The following is a 27,631-nucleotide window of genomic DNA, read 5'->3' as shown; positions in this document are numbered from 1 at the left end:
AATAATAAGAGGTCTCTTCCTAAGAAGGGATTCAATTGCTAAGAAAAATATTTATTCATTACATCACCAACTCACATTCATACACAGAAACACATATGCCCACATGCACATACCACCTGAAAATACATCAAAGAATATATGTACCAGACATGAAGATAATCATCTTATATAGAAAATGATTTTCCTCTTTACAGTAGGATTCAAATAGGGCCAATTTAAACAGAAAACACTCCTGTATGTATTATTACCAGAATATACAATTTATAAACACAATTTCAGATATATTTCAATTGTAGGAAAGCTGAGCGCTAAAGAATTGATGCTTTTGAACTGTGGTGTTGGAGAAGACTCTTGCAAGTCCCCTGGACTGCAAGGAGATCCAACCAGTCCATTCTAAAGGAGATCGGTCCTGGGTATTCTTTGGAAGGAATGACGCTAAACCTAAAGTCCAGTACTTTGGCCACCTCATGCGAAGAGTTGACTCATTGGAAAAGACTCTGATGCTATGAGGGATTGGGGGCAGGAGGAGAAGGGGACAACAGAGGATGAGATGGCTGGATGGCATCACTGACTTGATGGACGTGGATCTGAGTGAACTCTGGGAGTTTGTGATGGACAGGGAGGCCCGGCGTGCTGCAATTCATGGGGTCGCAAAGAGTTGGACATGATTGAGCGACTGAACTGAATTGAACTGAACTGAAGAACAAGTGTTCAAATTTTTAAATGATTTCCATGCCAAGTTATATCAATCAATTATTATGTTTTCATATAATATGTAAACTTTTCTTAGAGTTCTGGTAAAGTCAAAATATAAAATGATTAGATGAGACCTTTCTGAAATGGAGGTTGCTTATTGAAAGCTTTAGTTAATATTCCTTAGCAAGCACAACATCAGTATGTTAACTCTGACAAGTAGAAATAATGGCCTGTCTATTCATCAGCCCAGTGACTGATTCTGGCTTCTGAGAAAAAATCCGAACAACCTGTTAACCTTAGAAAGATGTTTCATTTCCTTATACTCCCATATTTGCATCACATAAGCAAAGACGGGAAGACCAGTCTGTGAAACAGAAGAGAAATAAACTGAAAATAAAAATGGAAGCATGAATGACTCTAACAGCTGCTTCATATTCATCTAATGGTTTGTCACACTGAACACCTGGAATTGTGTGTGAAAAGTACAGAAATTTTACTGTTACACTTGCTTCTATCAAGTTTATATGTCTCTGGTTACCTAGCAGTATGAAGACAAAATTGAAAAAAGGAAATAAGACATCCAGGAAATATGACATTGTGCTTGCAAAACAATTAGAAGCAGCAAAAGATGACAATTAAGGAAGCATCACCAACGCCTAAATGCTGAAACTAGGAATCATTCCAGTATTATGCTACAGAAATTGAGGATATCTTGCTAATACAATATACAAAAAAAAAAAAAAAAGAACAGAAATAAATGATGTTAAAAGTGAAAGAGGACATGGTGAAATGATATAAAATTACTTTTTACCAAAAGCAGAGCATTTTTTTTTAAGCAGAGCATTTTGATAGAATATAAATACAAGTTACCTTTTTCTAAAAAAAGACAATAACAATAAAGACAAAGAGGAAAACTGGGACTATAATTTCCTTCACCCACTTAGGAAAATAAAGTTTGGATAGTACCATCCTTTTTTTTAGAGAGCAATTCAACTATTAATATTCTAGTTGAGGGAATTGGGCAAAAGAGCTTTTCTTATACATCTGGAAGACATTCTCCATGTCCAAAGTATAGAGCTAGCCATGCCCTGACATATTCATGACTTCAGGCACTCATTTATTCATTATGTCTGGGCTCACCACAATGTGAAGCAGTCAAAAAATGTGAAAGCCTTCATTCAAAAGTAAGACATATTTGCTCAATTGGATAGAACTGGCACTGAATTTCTGTGCTTTCAAGATTCACATAAAGTAAAACAGGACAAAGACAAAAATGTTGCCTGGAAATTTCTATGGCCACACTCACCTTTCTAAACCATGTAGTTTAGTGAATATCATCCTTCAATTTACAGAATTTCAATAAAAGCTCTAAGTAAAGGATTCAAACTATATCTTGGTAAGGGGCTTCCCTTGTAGTTCAGTTGGCAAAGAATCAGCTTGCAGTGCAGAAGACCAAGGTTCTATTCCTGGGTTGGGAAGATCCCCTGGAGAAGGAAATGGCAAACCACTCCAGTATTCTTGCCTTCAGAATCCCATGGACAGAGGAACCTAGGAGGCTTGAGTCCATGGTGTTGAAAGAGTCAGACACGACTTAGCAACTAAACCACCACTATATCTTGGTAACATGCAAAGATGGGCACAATAAAGGACAGAAATGGTATGGACCTAAAAGAAGCAGAAGATATTAAGAAGAGGTGGCAAGAATACACTGAAGAACTGTACAAAAAGATCTTCATGACCCAGATAACCACGATAGTGTGATCACTCACTTAGAGCCAGACACCCTGGAACGAGAAGTCAATGGACTTTAGAAAGCATCACCATGAACAAAGGTAGTGGAGGTGATAGAAATCCAGGTGAGCTATTTCAAATCCTGAAAGATGATGCTGTGAAAGTGCTGCACTCAATATGTCAGCAAATTTGGAAAACTCAGCAGTGGCCACAGGACTGGAAAAGGTCAGCTTTCATTCCAATCTCAAAGAAAGGCAATGCCAAAGGATGTTCAAACTACCACACAATTGCACTCATCTCACATGCTAGCAAAGTAATGTTCAAAATCCTACAAGTCAGGCTTTTTCAGTACATGAACTGTGAACTTCCAGATGTTTGAGCTGAGTTTAGAGAAGGCAGAGGAACCAGAGATCAAATTGCCAACATCCATTGGATCATCAAAAAAACAAGAGAGTTCCCAAAAAACTACTTTATAGACTACACCAAAGCATTTGATTGTGTGGATCACAATAAACTTCGGAAAATTCTCCAAGAGATGGGAATATCACACCACCTTACCTGGTCCCTGAGAAATCTGTATGCAGGTCAAGAAGCAACAGTTAGAACTGGACATGGAACAACAGACTGGTTCCAAATAGGAAAAGGAATATATCAAGACTGTATATTGTCACCCTGCTTATTTAACTTATATGCAGAGCACATCATGAGAAATTCTGGACTGGATGAAGCACAAGCTGGAATCAAGATTGCCGGAAGAAATATCAATAACCTCAGATATGCAGATGACACCACCCTTATGGCAGAAAGTGAAGAAGAACTAAAGAGCCTCTTGATGAAAGAGAAAGAGGAGAGTAAAAGAGTTGGCTTAAAACTCAAAATTCTGAAAACTAAGATTATGGCATCTGCTTCCTTCACTTCATGGCAAGTAGATGGGGAAACAGTGACAGACTTTATTTTTGTGGGGCTCTAAAATCACTGCAGATGGCGACTGCAGCCATGATATTAAAAGATGCTTACTTCTTGGAAGAAAAGCTATGACTCACCTAGACAGCTTATTTAAAAGCAGAGACATTACTTTGCCAACAATGGTCCATCTGGTCAAAGCTATGGTTTTTCCAGTAGTCATGTATGGATGTGAGTGTTGGACTATAAAGAAAGCTGAGCACCAAAGAACTGATGCTTTTGACCTGTCATATTGGAGAAGACTCTTGAGAGATCCTTGGAGTACAAGGAGACCCAACCAGTCAAGCCTAAAGGAAATCAGTCCTGAATATTCATGGGAAGGACTGATGATGAAGCTGAAACTCATAAGAACTGACTCATTTGATAAGACCCTGATGCTGGGAAAGATTGAAGGCAGGAGAAGTGTCTGACAGAGGATGAGATGGTTGGATGGCATCACCAACTTGATGGACATGAGTTTGACTAAGCTCTGGGAGTTGGCGATGGACAGGGAAGCCTGGTGTGCTGTGGTCCATGTGGTCACAAAGAGTCGGACACAAAGAGTACTGAATTGGACTGATATCTTGGTAAATAGAAAGGGAAGCCAAGAAAATTCTATCCCAAGTATTCTCTTTTAATATAAACATTGGACAGAAATTACTCCATTGACAGCAATGAGGAATTATGGAAATGAATTAAAAATATGTACATTGCATATTGTTGTTGCTATCGTTCAGTCACCAAGTCTCTTATTTGACTAAGACTTCATGGACTGTATCATGCCAGGCTCCTCTGTTCTCCACTGTCTCCTGGAATTTGCTCAAATGCATGTTCACTGAGTTGGTGATGCTACCTAACTACCTGCCACCCTCTTCTCCTTTTGCATTCAATTTTTCCCAACATCAGGGTTTTTTAAAGTGCAAATAAAGAATCAAATCAGGAGATGATGAATCTCTGAGAACTGGAAAATAGATAAAAGGTCTAATTGAATGAGCACTCAGAAATAATAAAAAATAAGCTCAATAATGCAGAAAACCAATCAAAAATGTGAAGAAGACAAAATCACTGATAAAATCACTTATAATGCAAAGAGAAGGAAATGATAGATGAAAGAGGTATTAGAAAGACCTCAAAGACTAACACTAAGATAAAAATCAAAATGTCTTAGATAACTGGAAAAAATAACAGATAAACCAGAAACAATAAAATAGCATTTATATCTAATTTAGAAAAGAAAAATGATCAAAAATAATAAAATTTTAAAATAACATAATTTTTTAAATATCTGAGGGAAAAAAATTGAATGTGCAAATCCCAGGGGCTCCTATGTAACTAGAAAAGATAATGAACTTAATTCAATTAAAAATTAATAAACAAGAGATTAGAACCAGTGACTTTATTGAATTCCTGAGATAAACACAAAAATCTTATCTCAAAACAGAAAACAGTTCACTTGCAAAAGATTTAGTCTAAAAAATCAAATTCATCTTAAACTTCTCCTGTACATTAGACATCATATGTTATTGTCCATGTTTGAAGTCAACAAAAAGGAATCCAAGATCATGCACTCAAAAATATACCAAATCTATCTGAAAATACTATTCAACTAAACTTAATCTGATTAATCCAAGTGAAAATTTTGTCAATGGAGGAAGAAATCTTGCTACAAAAATCCTTGCAATGAATACTGACTCAGAAAAAAAATAAATATAAATAACTGTCACTCTAAGGTCTGAAATATTTAAGTTAATTTAAGTTTTCCTGGCACTTTACTATTCTTTTTTCATTATCTGTTATTTATAGACTGCACAGAGCAGGTCCTGTGATGGGCCCCTCTTAGTGAAAATTGAGATGTGTAGACACATGGTGTGAGAAGAGTAAATGTTCACTATTCAACATTAATAATTTTCCCTTATCAACTTTATGATCATTTCTTTAACATGACTTGGAGCAGCAGTAGGGGGGCATGGTTTTATTTTAATAGGAGACTGATTATTTAATGTGACTATTTCTTTTCTAGAATTATCCAAGTAGTAGAGAAATTTATTCTAGGTGACCTACATATGGAAACAATCTTCTTTGTAGATATAGACATAAAAGTGATGCTAGGAAAATATATATTTCCTTCAAAGAATGCTTACCAAAGTATAAGCCACAACTACTGCCTATTATTGTGGTACATGTATGTCTGTGTATATGTGCATTTTTTTGAACAGCATGAACTAACAACTCTTGTATGTTTCCCCTTCTTCAGCAGAGTAATTATATTTGTACTTAATTCTGAGCTTGTTACATATAATATTTTGCCAAATATGATGATTTAAAGTCATTTTCATATGGCTTAACATCATAAATATTGACTATGTAAGAACACAGATCATATTTACCTAAAATGAGGATTTTGATTCAAGTACATGAGAATTTGAAATTGACAATATGCAAAATTCTAATTTAGTCCAAGATCTTCAGGAGCATCTGATGGATGTGACTTGTCATCACTGCCAATGCACTCAGTTTAGACTTTGATTTCAAGATTTATTCTCTACTGTATGTCAGATTTTAGTCACTGCTGTGGGCAATCAAATTATAATAATCAACCTATAAACTAAAACCAAAAGGATAATAATCCTGTACCATCTAATCTTCTTTCTGTCTCTCTGGTATTTGTTTTCTAGAAACAAAAACAAAACAACCACATAATGAATCACTGACAATGCAAAATTCTCTAAAAACTTTCTTCATACTCCTGTAGTCATCTATTCCCACCCCCCAACCAAGAACCCTGTGATTAAACAGACTAAAGGGACCTCAAGAGTCATTGAGCACATTTAAATCATTCTCCTCCGCATACTTTGTTTTTATTACAAAATTACTGTTTTCAGCAACCTCTAGTTAAATGTTACTTGTATCCAAATGTATGTGGTAAGTGTCCAACTCACTCCCCTAATAAAAAGACAAGTATTCTCCGAAAATTTAAATAATGGTATTGCTTCCTTTTTGCTTTGCTTCCTCTTTTCTTTCCTCCATGTATTTCTTTTTTTCATTCTCCTCTCTCTCTTCCCTTCATCCTTCCTTCCCCTCCTCCCTACATTCCGTCTATCCTCTTTCCTTTCTCCCTCTCAATCTAAAACTATTATGTGGCCTGAACAAGTCAGGAGTCTTTGTGGGGATGGAGCAGTGGTACAGGTCTGGCGATGAAACCCAAATAGAGTGAAAAGCATTTGGGAGGAAGAGCATCAGAGACTATACACATGTTATCAGAGTTTATGAGAAGAGTATATGACAGGAGCATAGAGTGGTGTCTCAGAGCCTGAACAGAAACAGCAAAGGTCTGAGACAGAGAAAAACAGTGCTGAGAAAACATCCTGACTGGTTGCTAGAGCCCACAGAGAGGGAGGGTGCCTTTGCAAAGGGAATGGCAGCTGTGACAGTGGAAAACTGGATTATATGATGGGAACAGCAACTCAGTAGTAAACATACTGTGGATGAGTGGAGCTAGATTTCTTATTATTTAAAGAGGAGGTTCAGTTCAGCTCAGTTCAGTCACTCAGTCATGTCTGGCTATTTGTGACCCCATGAACTGCAGCATGCCAGTCTTCCCTTTCCGTCACCAACTCCCAGATCTTCCCAAACTCATGTCATTAAGTCGGTGATGCCATCCAACCATCTCATCTTCTGTTGTCCCCTTCTCCCACCTTCAATTTTTACCATCATCAGGATCTTTTCATATGAGTCAGGTCTTTGCAGGTTCAACATCAGTCATTCCAATGAATATTCAGGACTGATTTCTTTTAGGATTGACTAATTTGATCTCCTTCCACTCCAAGATTCTCTCAAGAGTCTTCTATAACACCACAGTTTAAAAGCATCAATTTTTCAGCTCTCAGCTTTCTTTATAGTCCAAATCTCACATCCATACTGACTACCGGAAAAACCACAGTTTTGACTAGACAGACCTTTCTTGGCAAAGTAATGTCTCTGCTTCTTAATATGCTGTCTAGATTGGTCATAGCTTTTCTTCCAAGGAGTAAGTGTCTTTTAATTTCATGGCTGCAGTCACCATCTGCAGTGATGTTGGACCCCCAAAAAAATATTTTCTCACTGTTTCCATTGTTTATCTATTTGTCATGAAGTGATGGAACTGGATGCCATGATCTTAGTTTTCTGAATTTTGAGTTGTAAGCCAGCTTTTTCACTCTCCTCTTTCACTTTCATCATGAGGCTCTTTAGTTCTTCTTTGCTTTCTGTCATAAAGGTGGTGTCATCTGCATATCTCAGGTTATTGATATTTCTTCGGCAACCTTGATTCCAGTTTGTGCTTCATCCAGCCAGGAAATTTTTATGATGCATTCTGCATATAAGTAAAATAAGCACGGTGACAATATACAGCCTTGACGTACATTTTTAATGATTTGGAACCTGTCTGTGGTTCCATGTCCAGTACTAATTGTTGCTTCTTGGCTTCAGCAATACGTGAACCATGAACTCCCTGATGTTCAAGCTCGTTTTAGAAAAGGCAGAGGAACCAGAGATCAAATTGCCAACATCCACTGGATCATGGAAAAAGCAAGAGAGTTCCAGAAAAACATCTATTTCTGCTTTATTGACTATGCCAAAGCCTTTGACTGTGTGGATCACAATAAACTATGGAAAATTCTGAGAGAGATGGGAATATCAGACCACCTAACCTGCCTCTTGAGAAACCTATATACAGGTCAGGAAGCAACAGTTAGAACTGGACATGGAACAACAGACTGGTTCCAAATAGGAAAAGGAGTACGTCAAGGCTGTATATTGTCACCCTGCTCATTTAACTTACATGGAGACTACATCATGAGAAATGCTGGACTGGAAGAAACACAAGCTGGAATCAAGATTGCCGGGAGAAATATCAATAACATCAGATATGCAGATGACACCACCCTTATGGCAGAAAGTGAAGAGGAACTAAAAAGCCTCTGGATGAAAGAAGAGAGTGAAAAAGTTGGCTTAAAGCTCAACATGTAGAAAATGAAGATGATGGCATCTGGTCATATCACTTCATGGGAAATAGATGGGGAAACAGTGGAAACAGTGTCAGACTTTATTTTGAGGGGCTCCAAAATCACTGCAGATGGTGACTGCAGCCATGAAATTAAAAGGCGCTTACTCCTTGGAAGGAAAGTTATGACCAACCTAGATAGCATATTCAAAAGCAGAGACATTACTTTGCCGACTAAGGTCCATCTAGTCAAGGCTATGGTTTTTCCAGTGGTCATGTATGGATGTGAGATTTGGAATGTGAAGAAGGCTGAGCGCCAAAGAATTGCTGCTTTTGAACTGTGGTGTTGGAGAAGACTCTTGAGAATTCCTTGGACTGCAACGAGACCCAACCAGTCCATTCTGAAGGAGATCAACCCTGGGATTTCTTTGGAAGGAATGATGCTAAAGCGGAAACTCCAGTACATTGGCCACCTCATGCGGAGAGTTGACTCATTGGAAAAGACTCTGATGCTGGGAAGAATTGGGGGCAGGAGGAGAAGGGGATGTCAGAGGATGAGATAGCTGGATGGCATCACAGACTCGATGGACATGAGTCTGAGTGAACTCCGGGAGATGGTGATGGACAGGGAGGCCTGGCATGCTGCGACTCATGGGGTCGCCAAGAGTCGGACATGACTAAGTGACTGAACTGAACTGAACTGAACTGACCTGCATACAGATTTCTCAGGAGGCAGGTCTGGTAGTCTGGTATTCCCTTCCCATCTCTTGAAGATTTTTCCAGTTTGTTGTGATCCACACAATCAAAGGTTTTGGCTTAGTCAATAAAGCAGAAATAGATGTTTTTCTGGAAATCTCTTGCTTTTTCAAGGTCCAGCATATGTTGGCAATTTGATCTCTGGTTCCTCTGTCTTTTCTAAATCCAGCTTGAAACCTGGAATTTCATAGTTCATGTACTGCTGAAGCCTGACTTGGAGGATTTTGAGCATTACTTTGCTAGCATGTGAGATGAGTGTAATTGTGCAGTAGTTTGAACATTCTTTGGTATTTCCTTTCTTTGGAATTGGAATGAAAACTGATCTTTGCCAGTCCTGTGGCCACTGCCGAGTTTTCCAAATTTTCTGGCTTATTGAGTGCAGCATTTTCACAGTATCATCTTTTAGGATTTAAAATAGTTCAACTGAAATTCCATCACCTCCAACAGCTTTGTTCGTAGTGATGCTTCCTAAGGCCCACTTGACTTCACATTCCAGGATGTCTGGCCCTAGGTGAGTGATCACATCATTGTGGTAATCTGAGTCATGAAGATCTTTTTTTGTATATTACTTCAGTGCATTCTTGCCACCTCTTCTTAATATCTTCTGCTTCTTAATATCTAAGGTCCATACCATTTCTGTCCTTTATCGTGCCCATCTTTGCAAGAAACGTTCCCTTGATATCACTAATTTTCTCGAGGAGATCTCTAGTCTTTCCCATCTATTGTTTTCCTCTGTTTCTTTGCATTGACCACTGAAGGAGGCTTTCTTACCTCTCCAAGCTATTATTTGGAACTCTCCATTCAAATGGGTATCAGTTTAGTTCAGTCACTCAATGTGTCTGATTGTCTATGAACTCATGAACCGCAGCAGGCCTCCCAGTCCATCACCAACTCCCAGAGTCCACTCAAACCCATGTCCATTGAGTCAGTGATGCCATTCAACATATCATCCTCTGTCGTCCCCTTCTCCTCCTGCCCTCAGTCTTTCCCAGCATCACGGTCTTTACCAATTAGTCAACTCTTCGCATCAGGTGGCCAAAGGATTGGAGTTTCAACTTCAGCATCAGACCTTCCAAGGAGCACAAAGGACTGATTGATCTCTTAGGATGGACTAGTTTGATCTCCTTGCAGTCCAAGGGACTTTCAAGAGTCTTCTCCAACACCACATTTCAAAAGCATCAATCCTTCAGAGCTCAGCTTTCTTCACAGTCCAACTCTCACATTCATACATGACTACTGGAAAAACCATAGCCTTGACTAGATGGACCTTTGTTGGCAAAGTAATGTCTCTGCTTTTGAATATACTATCTATGTTGGTCATAACTTTCCTTCCAAGGAGTAAGCGTCTTTTAATTCCATGGCTGCAATCACGATCTGCAGTGATTTTGGAGCACAAAAAAATAAAGTCTGACACTGTTTCCACTGTTTCCCCATCTATTTCCCATGAAGTGATATGACCAGATGCCATCATCTTCGTTTTCTACATGTTGAGCTTTAAGCCAACTTTTTCACTCTCTTCTTTCATCCAGAGGCTTTTTAGTTCCTCTTCACTTTCTGCCATAAGGGTGGTGTCATCTGCATATCTGATGTTATTGATATTTCTCCCGGCAATCTTGATTCCAGCTTGTGCTTCTTCCAGCCCAGCTTTTCTCATGATGTACTCTGCTCAGAAGTTAAATAAGCAGGGTGACAATATACAGCTTTGACGTACTCCTTTTCCTATTTGGAACTAGTCTGTTGTTCCATGTCCAGTTCTAACTGTTGCTTCCTGACCTGCATATAGGTGGATCACAATAAACTAAGGAAAATTCTGAAAGAGATGGGAAGACCAGAACACCTGACCTGCCTCTTGAGATACCTACAAAGGTCCATATAGTCAAAGCTACGGTTTTTCCAATAGTCATGTATGGATGTGAGAGTTGGACTGTGAAGAAAACTGAGCGCCAAAAAATTGATTCTTTTGAACTGTGGTGTTGGAGAAGACTCTTGAGAGCCCCTCAGACTGCAAGGAATTCCAACCAGTCCATCCTAAAGGAGATCGGTCCTGGGTGTTCATTGGAAGGACTGATGCTGAGGCTAAAACATCAATACTTTGGTCACCTGATGCAAAGAGTTGACTCATTGGAAAATACCCCGATGCTGGGAGGGAATAGGGACAGGAGGAGAAGGGTACGACAGAGGATGAGATTCTGGATGGCATCACCGACTCGATGCCCATGAATTCGTGTGAACTCTGGGAGTTGGTGATTGACAGGGAGGCCTGGCATGTTGCGATTCATGGGGTTGCAAAGAGTCAGACACAACTTAGCGACTGAACTGAACTGAACTGTGACCCATGCCATCAGTTTGATCAGTTTTCTGTGACAGTGTTTTTCATTCTGTCTGCCCTCTGATGGATAAAGATAAAAGGCTTATGGAAGCTTCCTGATGGGAAAGACTGACTGAGTGGGTATTGGGTCTTGTTCTGATGGGCAGGGCCATGCTCAATAAATCTTTAATCCGATTTTCTGTTGATGGCTAGAGTTGTGTTCCTTCCCTATATTTTGACCTGAGGCCAAACTATCTTGGAGGTAATAAAGATAATAGTGTTGTCCTTTAAAAGATTCCATGCAGGCACTGCCACACTCAGTGTCCTCAACCCTGCAGCAGGTCACTGCTGACCCACACCTCTGCTGGAGACTCCTGGACACTCACAGGCAAGTCTGAGTCAGTCTCTTCTAGGGTCACACTGCTCATTTCTCCTGGGTCTTGGTGCACACAAAGTTTTGTTTGTGCCCTCCAAGAGTCTGTTTCCCCAGTCCTGTGTAAGTTTTGGCAGCTCTATGGTGGGGTTAATGGTGACCTCCCCAAAGATGGCTTATGCCCTAACCAAGTCTGCTGCACCCAGAGTCCCTGCCGCTGAAGAAGAGCACTGCTGACCCATACCTCCACAGGAGACACTCAAACACTCAAAGGCATCTCAGTCTTAGTCTCTGTGGGGACTCCTGTTGTGCACAAGATTTCGTTTGAACTCTGTGAGCCTCTCTGGCAGGTATGGTGTTTATTCTAAACGTGATTTCACCCCTCCTACTGTCTTTCTGGGGCTTCTCCTCTGCCCTTGGCCTTGGGTTATCTTTTTTTTGGTGCAATCCAACATGCTCCTAGTGACAGTTGTTCAGCAGTGAGTTGTAATTTTGGAGTTTTCGGAGGAGAAGATGAGCACACGTCCTTCTACTTCACCCTCTTGTAGATCCTTATACTCTCTGGAAAAAAGGAGAAAAGTCACTGTATTGGAGTGTAGGTAGGTAGGCCATGCTCATAGGGAGATAGGGAAGCAGGAAGATGAGATAAGCCTTTGTAGAACTGAGGGAAATCCAATTAAAGAATAGTGAGTACAGTTAGGAAAGAGATATGTGTAATCACATACATTTCACACCTTGCTGCTGCTGCTAAGTTGCTTCAGTTGTGTCTGACTCTGTGCAAGCCCATAGACAGCAGCCCACCAGGCTCCCCCATCCCTGGGATTCTCCAGGCAAGAACACTGGAGTGGGTTGCCATTTCCTTCTCCAATGTATGAAAGTGAAAAGTGAAAGTGAAGTCTTTCAGTCATGGCTAACTCCCAGCGACCTCATGGATTGCAGCCTACCAGGCTCCTCCGCCCATGGGATTTTCCAGGCAGAGTACTGGAGTGGGTTGCCATTGCCTTCTCTGCGTTTCATACCTTGGAGGAATCCAATTTTTGAAAACTTATTCTGAGAGGATTATATAAAATATAAGTAGCAATTAAGGCAACTTAATGGATTTGTTCTCCAGCAAAGAAGAAAAGAAAATAAGCAATTAAGAAGGAAGGAAGGAAATAGGAAAGATGAGGTTACAAATATAGGAAAGGAGAAAATTAAAATAAACTTTGTGTGGATCAAGTATTTGGGGTATCAGTTTGAATAGGAGATTATTAGTATGAATTTGTGTTTTTTAATAGAGAAATCTACTGGAATTAAAGGTATTAGTGAAATTATATGGTTTTAAATCTATAAAGATACAGAATTAAGTATGTGTAAAATGAAGGGTGTGTGTGTATGTATGTATGTGTGGTAGCTTTGTAGAGTTGCATGGCCAGAGAAAGACATCTCAATGGTGATGACCACAACAAGATCACAGATCCTGGTTTTTAAACAGTATTCTCTACTAAAAGGAAGTAGAACTCCTTGTAGAAATGGCTGAGTCTGGAACTTAGGCTGGGAAAGGACAAGATTATCCTGGAACATCTGGTGCCAGAAAGCAAGGAAGTGCTTAATTACAGGGCATATCAGAACAAAAATAGAAACAAAACAAAGCAAGTTAATAACTCAAAAGCCAGTGTTCACACCGACTGAATCTGGATATGTGGGCAGCAAAGTAAACAGTGATAATAGTCAGAAACATATAATTCAATAAGCAAAACAAAAATCCATTAGCTCATACTGACATTAATTTTTTAAATGAAATCTTACTGACAGTGACATGCAAATTAATAAATAAGAGAAGGAACCGTAGTTTAGAAAATCATCATCGGAAAATTATAACAAAAAGTAGTTCAGCCAACAAACATCAACGTAAGCTAAACCTAGAAGATGAAATTTTGAGGGGAAATAGAATATTTATACACTTTCAAATTACCTCCCCACAAAATACTTATTAAATATAGAGGGAAAACACTAACTCTACAGTGAAAAAATGGGAATGTCACCACTTTACACAAATCACCAAAATTATCAACACCAGTAATGTGACAAGTCATTTGCCGCATGATAGGATTCTATGAGCATTAACACCATCATTTCAGTGATAGCACCGCATAAGATGAATGCAATTATGAGAAAGCATCAAAAAAACCCAAGCTGAGGGTTGTATTATGATTACATAGGAAATTCCCCTTTTTGTACGTAATAAGAAGTCAAGCATATTTGAGGATGGTGGAGCATTGTACTAGCAGTTTTTCCTCAAAAGATTCAGGAGACGTATTATAATATTCTTTTGTGTATGTGTGTGTAAATTTGAAGTTATTTAAAACAGAAAGAAGAAAACAATATAATATACATTCTTCTACCTATACTTTTAAGAGTGTTGCTATGAATTGCTAAGTCCTGTCCAAGTCCTTTGTGATCCCACAGACTATAGCCTGTCAGGCTCCTCTGTCCATGGATTTCCCAAGCAAGAATATTGAAGTGGGTTATCATTTCCTTCTCCAAGGGATCTTCCCGACCCAGATACTGGACCCATATTTCTTGTGTCTCTTGCACTGCAGGGGGATTCTTTCCCATTGAGCCACCTGGGAAGCCTCAGTTCAGTTCAGTTCAGTCCGTCAGTCATGTCCGACTCTTTGCGACCCCATGAATTGCAACACGCCAGGCCTCCCTGTCCATCACCAACTCCCTGAGTTTACTCAAACTTACATCCATGTTTACTTAAACTCACGTCCATCGAGTTGGTGATGCCATGCAGCCATCTCATCCTCTGTCATCCCCTTCTCCTCCTGCCCCCAATTCCTCCCAGCATCACAGTCTTTTCCAAGGAGTCAACTCTTCGCATGAGGTGGCCAAAGTACTGGAGCTTCAGCTTTAGCATCATTCCTTCCAATGAACACCCAGGGCTGATCCCTCTTAGAATGGACAGGTTGGATCTCCTTGCAGTCCAAGGGATTTTCAAGAGTGTTCTCCAACACCACAGTTCAAAAGCATCAACTCTTTAGTGCTCAGCTTTCTTCACAGTCCAACTCTCACATCCATACATGACCACTGGAAAAACCATAGCCCTGACTAGACGGACCTTTGTTGGCAAAGTAATGTCTCTGCTTTTCAATATGCTACCTAAATTGGTCATAACTTTTCTTCCAAGGAGTAAGCGTCTTTTAATTTCATGGCTGCAATCACCATCTGAAGTGATTTTGGAGCCCAAAAAAATAAAGTCTGACACTGTTTCTACTGTTTCCCCATCTATTTGCCATGAAGTGATGGGACCGGATGCCATGATCTTTGTTTTCTGAATGCTGAGCTTTAAGCCAACTTTTTCACTCTCTTCTTTCATCAAGAGGCTTTTGAGTTCGTCTTCACTTTCTGCCATAAGGGTTGTGTCATCTGCATATCTGAGGTTATTGATATTTCTCCCAGCAATCTTGATTCCAGCTTGTGCTTCTTCCAGCTCAGCGTTTCTCATGATGTACTCTGCATATAAGTTAAATAAGCAGGGTGACAATATACAGCCTTGACGTACTCCTTTTCCTATTTGGAACCAGTCTGTTGTTCCATGTCCAGTTCTAACTGTTGCTTCCTGCCCTGCATATAGGTTTCTCAAAAGGCAGGTCAGGTGGTCTGGTATTCCCATCTCTTTCAGAATTTTCCACGGTTTATTGTGATCCACACAGTCAAAGGCTTTGGCATAGTCAATAAAGCAGAAATAGATGTTTTTCTGGAACTCTCTTGCTTTTTCTATGATGCAGCAGATGTTGGCGATTTGATCTCTGGTTCCTCTGCCTTTTCTAAAACCAGCCTGAACATCTGGAAGTTCACGGTTCACATATTGCTGAAGGCTGGCTTGGAGAATTTTGAGCATTACCTTACTAGTGTGTGAGATGAGTGCAATTGTAAGGTAGCTTGAGCATTCTTTGGCATTGCTTTTCTTTGAGATTGGGATGAAAACTGACCTTTTCTAGTTCTGTGGCCACTGCTGAGTTTTCCAAATTAGCTGGCATACTGAGTGTAGCACTTTCACAGCATCTTCTTTCAGGATCTGAAATAGCTCTACTGGAATTCCATCACTTCCACTAGCTTTATTTGTAGTGATGCTTTCTAAGGCCCACTTGACTTCACATTCCAGGATGTCTGGCTCTAGGTGAGTGATCACACTATCCAGTCGACCCCATGATTATCTGGGTCGTGAAGCTCTTTTTTGTACAGTTCTTCTGTGTATTCTTGCCACCTCTTCTTAATATCTTCTGCTTCTGTTAGGACCAGACCATTTCTGTCCTTTATCGAGCCCATCTTTGCATGAAATATTCCCTTGGTGTCTCTAATTTTCTTGAAGAGATCTCTAGTCTCTCCCATTCTATTGTTTTCCTCTATATCTTTGCATTGATCGCTGAGGAAGGCTTTCTTATCTCCCCTTGCCATTCTTTGGAACTCTGCATTCAGATACTTATATTTTTCCTTTCCTCCTTTGCTTTTCACTTCTCTTCTTTTCACAGCTATTTGTAAGGCCTCCCCAGACAGCCATTTTGATTTTTGCATTTCTTTTCCTTGGGGATGGTCTTGATCCCTGTCTCCTGTACAATGTCATGAACCTCATTCCATAGTTCCATCAGGCACTCTATCTATAAAATCTAGTCTCTTAAATCTATTTCTCACTTCTACTGTATAATCATAAGGGATTTGATTAAAGTCAAACCTGAATGGTCTAGTGGTTTTCCCTACTTTCTTCAATTTGAGTCTGAATTTAGCAATAAGGAGCTCATGATCTGAGTCACCATCAGCTCTTGGTCTTGTTTTTGCTGACTGTATAGAGCTTCTCCATCTTTGGTTGCAAAGAATATAATCAATCTGATTACGGTGTTGACCATCTGGTGATGTCTATGTGTAGAGTCTTCTCTTGTGTTGTTGGAAGAGGGTGTTTGCCATGACCAGTGCATTCTCTTGGCAAAATTCTATTAGCCTTTGCCTTGTTTCATTCCGTATTCCAAGGCCAAATGTGTCTGTTACTCCAGATGTTTCTTGACTTCCTAATTTTGCATTCCAGTCCCCTATAATGAAAAGGACATCTTTTTTGGGTGTTAGTTCTAAAAGGTCTTTTAGGTCTTCATAGAACCATTCAACTTCATCTTCTTCAGCATTACTGGTTGGGGCATAGACTTGGATTACTGTGATATTGAATGGTTTGCCTTGGAAATGAACAGAGATCATTCTGTTGTTTTTGAGATTGCATCCAAGTACTCCATTTCAGACTTTTCTGTTGACCATGATGGCTGCTCCATTTCTTCTGATGGATTCCTGCCTGCAGTAGTAGATATAACGGTCATCTGAGTTAAATTCACCCATTCTAGTCCAATTTAGTTCTCTGATTCCTAGAATGTCGATGTTCACTCTTGCCATCTCCTGTTTCACCACTTCCAATTTGCCTTGATTCATAGACCTAACATTCCAGGTTCCTATGCAATATTGCTCTTTACAGCATTGGACCTTGCTTCTATCACCAGTCACATCCACAAGTGGGTATTGTTTTTGCTTTGGCTCCATCCCTTCATTCTTTCTGGAGTTAGTTCTCCACTGATCTCGAGTAGCATATTGGAATACCTGGGGAGTTCCTCTTTCAGTATCCTATCATTTTGCCTTTTCATACTGTTCATGGGGTTCTCAAGGCAAGAATGCTGAAGTGGTTTGCTATTCCCTTCTCCAGTGGACCACATTCTGTCAGACCTCTCCACCATAACCTGCCCATCTTGGGTGGCCCCACAGGCATGGCTTAGTTTCATTGAGTTAGACAAGGCTCTTCCTAGTGTGATTAGATTGACTAGTTTTCTGTGATTATGGCTTCAGTGTGTCTCCCCTCACCCTCTCACAACACCTACTGTCTTACTTGGGTTTCTCTTACCTTGGGTGTGGAGTATCTCTTCACGGTTGCTCCAGCAAAGCGCAGCCACTGCTCTTTAGTTGGTGATGGACAGGGAGGCCTGGCGTGCTGCGATTCATGGGGTCGCAAAGAGTCAGACACGACTGAGCGACTGAATTGAACTGGACTGAACTGAACTGAGAAGAGCTTTTATTCTACATAATTTTAAGAATAATATAGATTAATAACCAATTACTGGTCTTGAGGAATCCAACCTAGCTTTTTGTTGTCCACTTGAGAAATTATTGGTAGGTAGAGAGAATTTCCAATTTTAAGCAGTGGTCCTTAAAATTATATGCTGGAGGAAAGTTCAGAGGTCATTTTTTTGTTGTTGTTGTTAAACCAATAAAAGATAATGAAGAGAGAATATCACATTAACTCAGAATAGATTCACTGTTTCCAGTTCTAAGAATAACTCATTGAAAGGTTTTTTAATTTAATTGACAGTATATATACATAATTCAGCAGAGATGATAACCATAGGATAACAGAATTAGAGATGAAAAATCTCAACATGGTGCCAATAAGAGAGGACATCATTTATCTCCTTGAATTTGGGTGTTCTGCTAAGTTAGATGTGAAAACCTCTACAAAAATACTGCATAAGTGGAAAATATATTTTTTAAAATTATTCAAACAGAAATACATTTTCAAGGAGGGATGCCATTAAGATTTTGTACTGATAATCTCTAAGTTCCAGAAGCTATAACAGGTTTCATTAAATGTTTAACTCTTTAGCTTCCTTCATACATCAGATTAGCCAAAACTGGAAAGTAAAGCATTTTAGACTCTTCTATTCCTCAGTTCAGTGCCCTCCTGACTTATATTTTTATATCATAAAACCTTAGAAGTCAAGCTTAGTCTCAAATCCACTCTACCTATTCTTATTAGTGAGTGAGTGAAAGTCACTCAGTCGTGTCTGACACTTTGCGACCCCATGGACTGTAACCCACAAGAGTCCTCTGTCTATGGAAATCTTCAGGCAAGAATTCTGGAGTTGGTTACCATTTTCTTCTCCAGGAGATCTTCTCAACCCAGGGATTGAACCTGGGTCTCCTGCATTTTAGGCAGATTCTTTACCATCTGAGCCACCAGAGAAGCCCAAACAGGTTTCTAATTAACTCCTTAATATAAAGGAATTGGAAGTTAAAGAATGTAACTTTAATATTTTCCAGTAATAACTGTATTTGGAAGTCAGATGTATGACAGTTCTCTGAGAAAGGTGTAAATCTTCAACAAGTACAGTATCAGGGACCTGAGCTGATCATTCTCCATCCCCATTAATTATTTCTTGTGGTTGCATAGCTGGAAGTTAACATAGATATGAGAATAATTCCTAACACAATACAACACACACCCATCAAACACTTGATAAGTATTCACTATCAATTTTGAAAACTGTCCATCTTTTTTACCACAATCTGGTAAATTATTTTAATTATCCCAGTGTTTATAACTGTATAGTTCTTGCAATAACTTTTATCAATATCTTTGTGCCTCAATTTATCAGTAAAAGAAAGAAATTACTAAATAGGGAAATGTTTTAATAGTTTTAAAAGCATTCCAATTAGGACATCAACAATCTGTTGCAATAAACAACAAGGTCCAACTGTATACAACGGAGAACTATATTCAATATCCTATGATGAACCATAATGGAAACAAATATAATAGGAATGTATATACATACATGTATAACTGAAGCACTTTGTTGTACAGCAGAAATTAACACAATATTGTAAATCAACTATAATTAAAGGTTTGTTGAATAGTTTTGTTAATATTTTGTCATCAATTTATCATTAACTATAACTGATTTAAATGAATACTGTCAATATCTTCAGAAAGGAAGAGTCTAAAATGTTTCTGCTTTCCAATTTTTGCATTAATTTGAAGAAACTTGGGACAGAAGTTTTTAGTATGCTGGTATTCTGTTCTCTCTAGCAATCTTCCAACCAGACCTGGCCAGATAAACCAGTTCTGCCAGTGAGAAATAGCAGAAATTAACAACTAGAATTTCCAAAGGAAGCTTTTTAAAAAAGAGACAGCTTTGGCAGTCAGGCAGCAGTCTATCTTTCTATTTGTCCGGTATGTGGACATGACGCCTATAGGTTGAGCAGTCATTTTGCACCAGTGCTAACAAGCATCAGGGTAAGGAACACATGCCAAAGATGGAGAAACAGAAAGGTAGAACGTGTCTGGCTTCCCTGATGGTATTTTGGGGGAGAGTTTGCCTTTTCCAGGTCTTCTTACTGCTATGAGATTAAAACATTTTTCTCATTTAAACTATAGTTCCTTGGGTTTTATGTTATTTATTTCTAAATACAATCCTAACTGATGCAATATAAAATGACCTTTTTTTATTACACAACCTAATATGAAACAGTTAATCCTCAGCAGTAGGAAAACAACAACTATAACAGAAATTCCACCTTAGCACAACCAAAATGTCAACAGAGAACTACACACTTATCAGATAGCCAGGAAAACTTAGTTCAAGTTTTTCTATCTCATAATTTTTGGTTCTCTAGATTTTTATTTTTAAATTAAATATAGGTAGGTATTCTAATGAGAATTAATATTCCATAGCATAAAATGTTCTGCCATTGCTTTGCTACTCTTCTCTGCTCACTTTCTATTCTTTGGATTCTCCTCTAGAGCTTCAAATTCTCTTTCAATTTATCAGAGTGGTTTCTTTCTTTCTTTATAAAACTATTTTGAGCCAATAAACAGGCCCTAGGGACTCAGTTTCTATAGCAAGGACTAAATCTATTTTCCAACCATATATGGCTCTTTGCCTAAGAGAATTTTTATATAAATGAAATCCATCCTTTCTAAGTGTTTATGCAATAGCAATGAGCTACTGGAATGTTCTCATTGTGCTAGCATCCAGTATGCTCTCATAGAGAATGGGTGAGAATACATAGTTATTTCTTTCATATTGGTAGTTTTTTCTGCCATACCCTTCTGTTCAATTTTTTGCATTTTGTTCTTTTCTTGAAAAGAACAAAAGCAAAGAGAAAAACATGCACATCACAGCCAAACCACATTGTCTTTTGCAGAGAGCAAAATGGCTACCCAATCTTAGAAAAAAAAAAAAAAAAAGTAGACATTTCCTTTACCCATGAAAGCACAAAATGACAAAACCAGTATAATACTATATAGGTAGATAAAAGATCAATAGAAAAATTATTTCTTCTTTCAGAAATTAAATGAAGTGAAAGTGTTAGTCATTCAGTCATGTCCAACTGTTTGCGACCCCGTGTACTGTAGTCCACCAGGAATTCTCCAGGTAAGAATACTGGAGTGAGAGGTCATTTCTTCTCCAGCAGATCTTCCCTTCCCAGCTTCCCAATCCAACTCAGGTTTCCTGCATTACAGGCAGATTCTTTACTGTCTGAGCCACAAAATAATTTGCTGTAAACTTGTGGCATGATCAGCCACTCAACTCTCCAACTTCCTTAAGTTATTCAAACTGTGAAAAGTATATTACCATGGCTTTTACTAGAATATCTCAGTTATGCTGAATGATTGCTATTTTTTCTATGTGCATCTGTGCATTAAACCAACTAATCAGTGTTCACATAGAGTTTCCATATATCAGAGGTATTTATATCTTCAGTTGAATATAGAAAATGGCTAAACACCAGATTTCTTCACCTGTACTCTTTGCCCTAGACTTGCAGTGCCTTAACTTTTGAAGTCACACTCAAGTAAACATTTCAAAAATGTTTTAGAGAATAGAATGACTTTAAAATTTTGCTTTGGAAATCTAAAAATAAAAGTCTCTTCTTTAACGTGGGTGTTTTTATTTTATTGCTTTCCCAGGTAGCACAGTGGTAGAGAATCTGCAGCCAACGTAGGAAGTGCAGAAGATACAGTTTTGATCTCTGGGTTTGGAGGATCTCCTAGAGAAGGAAATGGTAAACCCACTCCAGTATTCTTGCCTGGAAAATTCCATGGACAGAGGAGCCTGGCAGGCTACAGCAAGGTGTCAGACATGACTGAGTGAGCACACACACATAATCCTTATCTTTATCAAGTTGCAGCCAACTGATAAAAACTTTGTGAACTGACGCCAGTTTTGGCTTAGTATTAGGGGGTTGGAAAGCTAGGTTCATAAACAATCTCATACAGTGTTAATGCATCAAGAATCTACATTTACATTTAAAATATATAATAGAATTTTTTTTCCTGTTGGGTTTGAGTTTCTCAAGCTTACCAGCAGTCCATTTTTCTGTTCCTACTACTTAATCACTGGCTGTTTGCCCCTTTTGGTAGCAATCTGGAGTTTCAACTCTCTCTTTATTACTCTATGCAAAGTTATCTTTTCCAAAGATAATGGTAGTTCAGTTCAGTTCAGTTGCTCAGTTGTGTCCGACTATTTGCAACCCCATGAATCGCAGCATGCCAGGCCTCCCTGTTCATCACCAACTTCCAGAGTTCACTCAGACTCAGGTCCATCGAGTCCGTGATGCCATCCAGCCATCTCATCCTCTGTCGTCCCCTTCTCCTCCTGCCCCCAATCCCTCCCAGCATCACAGTCTTTTCCAATGAGTCAACTCTTCACATGAGGTGGCCAAAGTACTGGAGTTTCCGCTTTAGCATCATTCCTTCCAAAGAAATTCCAGGGCTGATGTCCTTCAGAATGGATTGATTGGATCTCCTTGCAGTCCAAGGGACTCTCAAGAGTCTTCTCCAACACCACACTTCAAAAGCATCAATTCTTCGGCGCTCAGCCTTCTTCACAGTCCAACTCTCACATCCATACATGACCACTGGAAAAACCGTAGCCTTGACTAGACGGACCTTAGTTGGCAAAGTAATGTCTCTGCTTTTGACTATGCTATCTAGGTTGGTCATAACTTTTCTTCCAAGGAGTAAGCGTCTTTTAATTTCATGGCTGCAGTCACCATCTGCAGTGATTTTGGAGCCCCCAAAAATAAAGTCTGACACTGTTTCTACTGTTTCCCCATTTATTTCCCGTGAAGTGATGCGACCAGATGCCATGATCTCCATTTTCTGAATGTTGAGCTTTAAGCCAACTTTTTCACTCTCCTCTTTCACTTTCATCAAGAGGCTTTTAGTTCCTCTTCACTTTCTGCCATAAGGGTGGTGTCATCTGCATATCTGAGGTTATTGATATTTCTCCCAGCAGTCTTGATTCCAGCTTGTGCTTCTTCCAGCCCAGCATTTCTCATGATGTACTCTGCATAGAAGTTAAATAAGCAGGGTGACAATATACAGCCTTGACGTACTCCTTTTACTATTTGAAACAAGTCTGTTGTTCCATGTCCAGTTCTAACTGTTGCTTCCTGACCTGCATATAGGTTTCTCAAGAGGCAGGTCAGGTGGTCTGGTATTCCCATCTCTTTCAGAATTTTCCACAGTTTACTGTGATCCACACAGTCAAAGGTTTTGGCAGAGTCAATAAAACAGAAATAGATGTTTTTCTGGAACTCTCTTGCTTTTCCATAATCCAGTGGATGTTGGCAATTTGATCTCTGGTTCCTTTGCCTTTTCTAAAACCAGCTTGAACACCTAGAAATTCACAGTTCACATATTGCTAAAGCCTGGCTTGCAGAATTTTAGCATTACTTTACTAGTGTGTGAGATGAGTGCAATTGTGCGGTAGTTTGAGCATTCTTTGGCATTGCCTTTCTTTGGGATTGGAATGAAAACTGACTTTTCCAGTCCTGTGGCCACTGCTGAGTTTTCCAAATTTGCTGGCATATTGAGTGCAGCACTTTCACAGCATCATCTTTCAGGATTTGAAATAGCTCAACTGGAATTCCATCACCTCCACTAGCTTTGTTTGTAGTAATGCTTTCTAAGGCCCACTTGACTTCAAATTCCAGGATGTCTGGCTCTAGGTGAGTGATCACACCATCATGATTATCTGGGTCATGAAGATCTTTTTTGTACAGTTCTTCTGTGTATTCTTGCCACCTCTTCTTAATATCTTCTGCTTGTGTTAGGTCCATACCATTTCTGTCCTTTATAGAGCCCATCTTTGCATGAAATGTTCCCTTGGTATCTCTAATTTTCTTGAAGAAATAGCTCTGCTTATACCTTTACAATCGGAGAAGGCAATGGCACCCCACTCCAGTACTCTTGCCTGGAAAATCCCATCGACAGAGGAGCCTGGAAGGCTGCAGTTCATGGGGTCACTAACAGTCAGACAGGACTGAGCAACTTCACTTTTACTTTTCACTTTCATGCATTGGAGAAGGAAATGGCAGCCCACTCCAGTGTTCTTGCCTGGAGAATCCCAGGGACAGGGGAGCCTGGTGGGCTGCCATCTACGGGGTCACACAGAGTCAGACACGACTGACGTGACTTAGCAGCAGCTGCAGCACACCTTTATAATAGGCTATAAGGTCATTTTGGACTTTTGAGCTCCCAAACTGAAAGGTAATAAACTTGTATTGCTTTAAGCACAGAGTTTATGGTAATTTATTACAGAAGCATTAGGAAATACATAGTTGAGATAAAACTAAATCATCAGATGAAATGACTATTATTGTTGAAAGAGAGAGAGATCATTTTCTTTTAAAATCATTAACATCTACCTATAATTTATTTCTGAGTTGAATAAATAATTTTAACCAACTCTTTTTTTAATCAAAGTCATTTCAACTATCTTCAAGAATTTTGTATTTACCATTGTAGGTATCACAATTTCCTCACATGACCACATAAAGGAATCCATTCAGAAATTCACCCAAGTAACAGGTAAAACCCTAAATCCTGAGCATGGCACATAAGTACACAGTTGCTACTCAGTAAATATTTGAAAATGTTGTCCCTATAATTTTGCAAGCTTAAATTATATCACATTTTATTTTCTTACAATACCATGTTTTTTAAATCAAGAATTCAAGCTTAATTTTTCAAAAGGAATCATTATCTATACAACATTCTAAAAATTATACGCTTGCCTGCTGTATCAATTTAGGAAGATAGACATTCATAAAGAAGAATAACACAGAAACCAAATCACATCTAACTTTGTATCATGTTATGATAACTATTTAAATATGATTTCCTTTTTAATGGCACTTTAATCAAAAGCTAGTTGGGGGTTACATTTTTGACAAGCATCTTTTGGTCATCTGGAGGTTTCAGTATGATAAACTAAATTCTATTCACCCATATTTCATGTCCCTCCTTGAAGGAAGATTAGGCTTGTTACCACATAAAGTAGATGCTTCAGCGAATAAACTGTGAACAGAAGTGAGGCAGTCATTTCCCAGAAGAATGATTAAGAATCAACCCATGTGTCACCATGCTCATCCTGTTCTCAATGACTGGCAGTGGCTGTTCAGACAGCCTGCATGCCTGAGCAAAGCCGTCAGCTGATTCACATAAAATGCAGCATAAACGGGAAGCAAGTCTTTCAGGTTTGGGAGGCATGTGTTGTAAACTACTGAGATTTGGAAAGTCCAGGATAATCTATGGAGAAGGCAATGGCACCCCACCAGTACTCTTGCCTGGAAAATCCCATGGATGGAGGAGCCCGGTGGGCTGCAGTCCATGGGGTCGCTAACAGTCGGACAAGACTGAGCAACTTCACTTTCACTTTTCACTTTCATGCACTGGAGAAGGAAATGGCAACCCACTCCAGTGTTCTTGCCTGGAGAATCCCAGGGACGAGGGAGCCTGGCGGGCTGCTGTCTATGGGGTCGCACAGAGTTGGACACGACTGAAGTGACTTAGCAGCAGCAGCAGCCGGGGGGGGGGAACTACTGAATACAAGCTCAGTGTAATACCTTCATAATCACTTCTGCCATGATTTTATAAGTGAAACATCTTCTCAAAGAATTTTAAGGTACTATTTGTAAATTTGAGTCTATAATTTTTCCTCAGTGAAAAACTAAGCATATGTTATCTGAACAACTTGTGTTTAGAAGATATTTTTTCAGCTCGTACTGTTAGAAATCATTCAGCAATTGGTTTTAAAAAATGAGTCCTACACGGATCCATAATAATTAGTTCCAGTCAGATCAGAGTTCATATATTCACAAGAAATTATCAAAATTGGCTCTAAAGGGGTTGTGGTACAATTCTGAATGGTGACTAAAATATTTAGTAATTATTCCTTCTCAGTTGCTGAGGCCAGCATATTTAGCCACAATTGAATTGTAAATCTGTCAGCCATTTTCCTCTCTAAAACCAATAAGTACACATCCACTTAGGAATTTGTTTTGGATTTATCTGCATTGACCAAGCACTCAAACTATGAGTGAACAAGTGCTGAGATGAATTTTGAACATTTTTATGATCTTCAGACTAGCGTTTAAAGTCTGATATAGACAGATTATCCACACACTTATAGCTTCTCTTTTCTACTAATAGATATTCCCCTACACATAAAAAAGATTTTAAATTAAATAACAAATGAATTAGAAATTTCACATAGAGTATAAACATAAGTGATCTGAAATGAATCACCACTTAGTTCATTGATCCAAAATAATATAGAAAATTCCTTTATTCATCAATATTATATGCAAAAGAAAACCAAAACCCCTAGACCTAGAAATCATTAGACCAAAAAGAAATTCAAGATGTTAAAATTTTTGAATTATAGCTAAATTAGCAATGAGACTCTTTATTCTGAGGCTTCTCTGCATTAGCTATCAACACTATTACTTTTATCGTTATTTTAAATGCATAACAAACAAATAGCATTTTTGAGTCTCAAAATACATATGGCAACATCAACACCATCAAATTTAACCTCTTCTGTGGTAGAATAGTAATGGCAGATCTGACTATTCATTTCTAATCAGTCTCAGAAATGCTATGTGTACTAAGCAATGATACTCAGAACTGATTATATCAGAATTGCCTGAGACTATATAAAAATATAGATAAAGGTATAAATGGAGATATACTATAGATGAAGATATGTATATACCTAGATCTCAACCCATTCTTCTTGCCTGGGAAATCCCAAGGACAGAAGGAGCCTGGTGGGGCTACAGCCCCTGTGGTCACAAAAGAGTCAAAAAGGACTTAGCGACTAAACAATAACAACAAACTCTCTCTCTTGACCTCAGTCGCTTTAAAGAAAGAGATCTATCCATCCAGATGAAGATATATAGACGCTGTCTCTATATATGATCTGCTGCTAAGTCACTTCAGTCGTGTCCGACTCAATATGACCCCATAGACTCCAGCCCACCAGGCTCCCTCATCCCTGGGATTCTCCAGGCAAGAACTCTGGGGTGGATTGCCATTTTTTTCTCCAGTGCATGAAAGTGAAAAGTGAAAGTGAAGTCCCTCAGTCATGCCCAACCCTCAGCGACCCCATGGACTGCAGCCTTCCAGGCTCCTGCATCCATGGGATTTTCCAGACAAGAGTGCTGGAGTGGGGTGCCATTGCCTTCTCCGTATATGATCTAGATAATTCTATTTCTTTCTCTAGATATTTAGAGATAGCTACACGATGAGTGATAGGTAGATAGACAGACTCCACACACCTCACACACCCCTACTTTCCTCACTTCAATTATTAGGAGAGATTCTAAGAGACCTAATTTTAGGTAGGAGGAATGGGTCCAGGGCCTTCGAGGAGGAGAAAGGGGTCCTGGGCTCTTAAGGAGCAAAGGACAAACTTTTTTTCTATATTACTTTGTCTTAGTCACAGAGGACACAACTATTTTTTCTTAAAGTCTGAGTTGTTATGACAACAAACTTTAACACTAACCTTCTTTAAGTCTAGGGCTGATGACTACAACAACGAAACAACTCATCTTAAACTATAATATATCCTGCTTGAGGACATGTTTCTCCTTCTTAACAGGAAACTTCTGACTAATCCTTTCAATTTAAAATCCATATTGCGAGAGTAGGTCTGGTAAGACCTTTCTATTGTTAGTTTAGAAAGTGAAGTGGCTCAGT

The 27,631-nt window shown here is 39.1% G+C and overlaps 1 long non-coding RNA gene across 1 annotated transcript in view; it reads right to left on the bottom strand.

Annotated features, from left to right (window-relative positions):
• Nucleotides 1-327: 327 nt before the first annotated feature.
• Nucleotides 328-27,631, bottom strand: part of LOC132660128 (uncharacterized) — a 44,932-nt gene continuing 17,628 nt past the window's right edge. Inside the window, exon 2 of the long non-coding RNA XR_009601358.1 lies at nucleotides 328-12,348. This is a non-coding gene — a long non-coding RNA (uncharacterized LOC132660128). The remainder of the gene's footprint in view (nucleotides 12,349-27,631) is intronic.

Source organism: Ovis aries, chromosome 7 (assembly GCF_016772045.2).
Source record: "Ovis aries strain OAR_USU_Benz2616 breed Rambouillet chromosome 7, ARS-UI_Ramb_v3.0, whole genome shotgun sequence".
In the NCBI taxonomy this organism is placed as follows: Eukaryota; Metazoa; Chordata; class Mammalia; order Artiodactyla; family Bovidae; genus Ovis; species Ovis aries.
The sequence above is the reverse complement of the archived record's forward strand: the minus strand, read 5'-3'. Positions and strand labels throughout refer to the sequence as shown.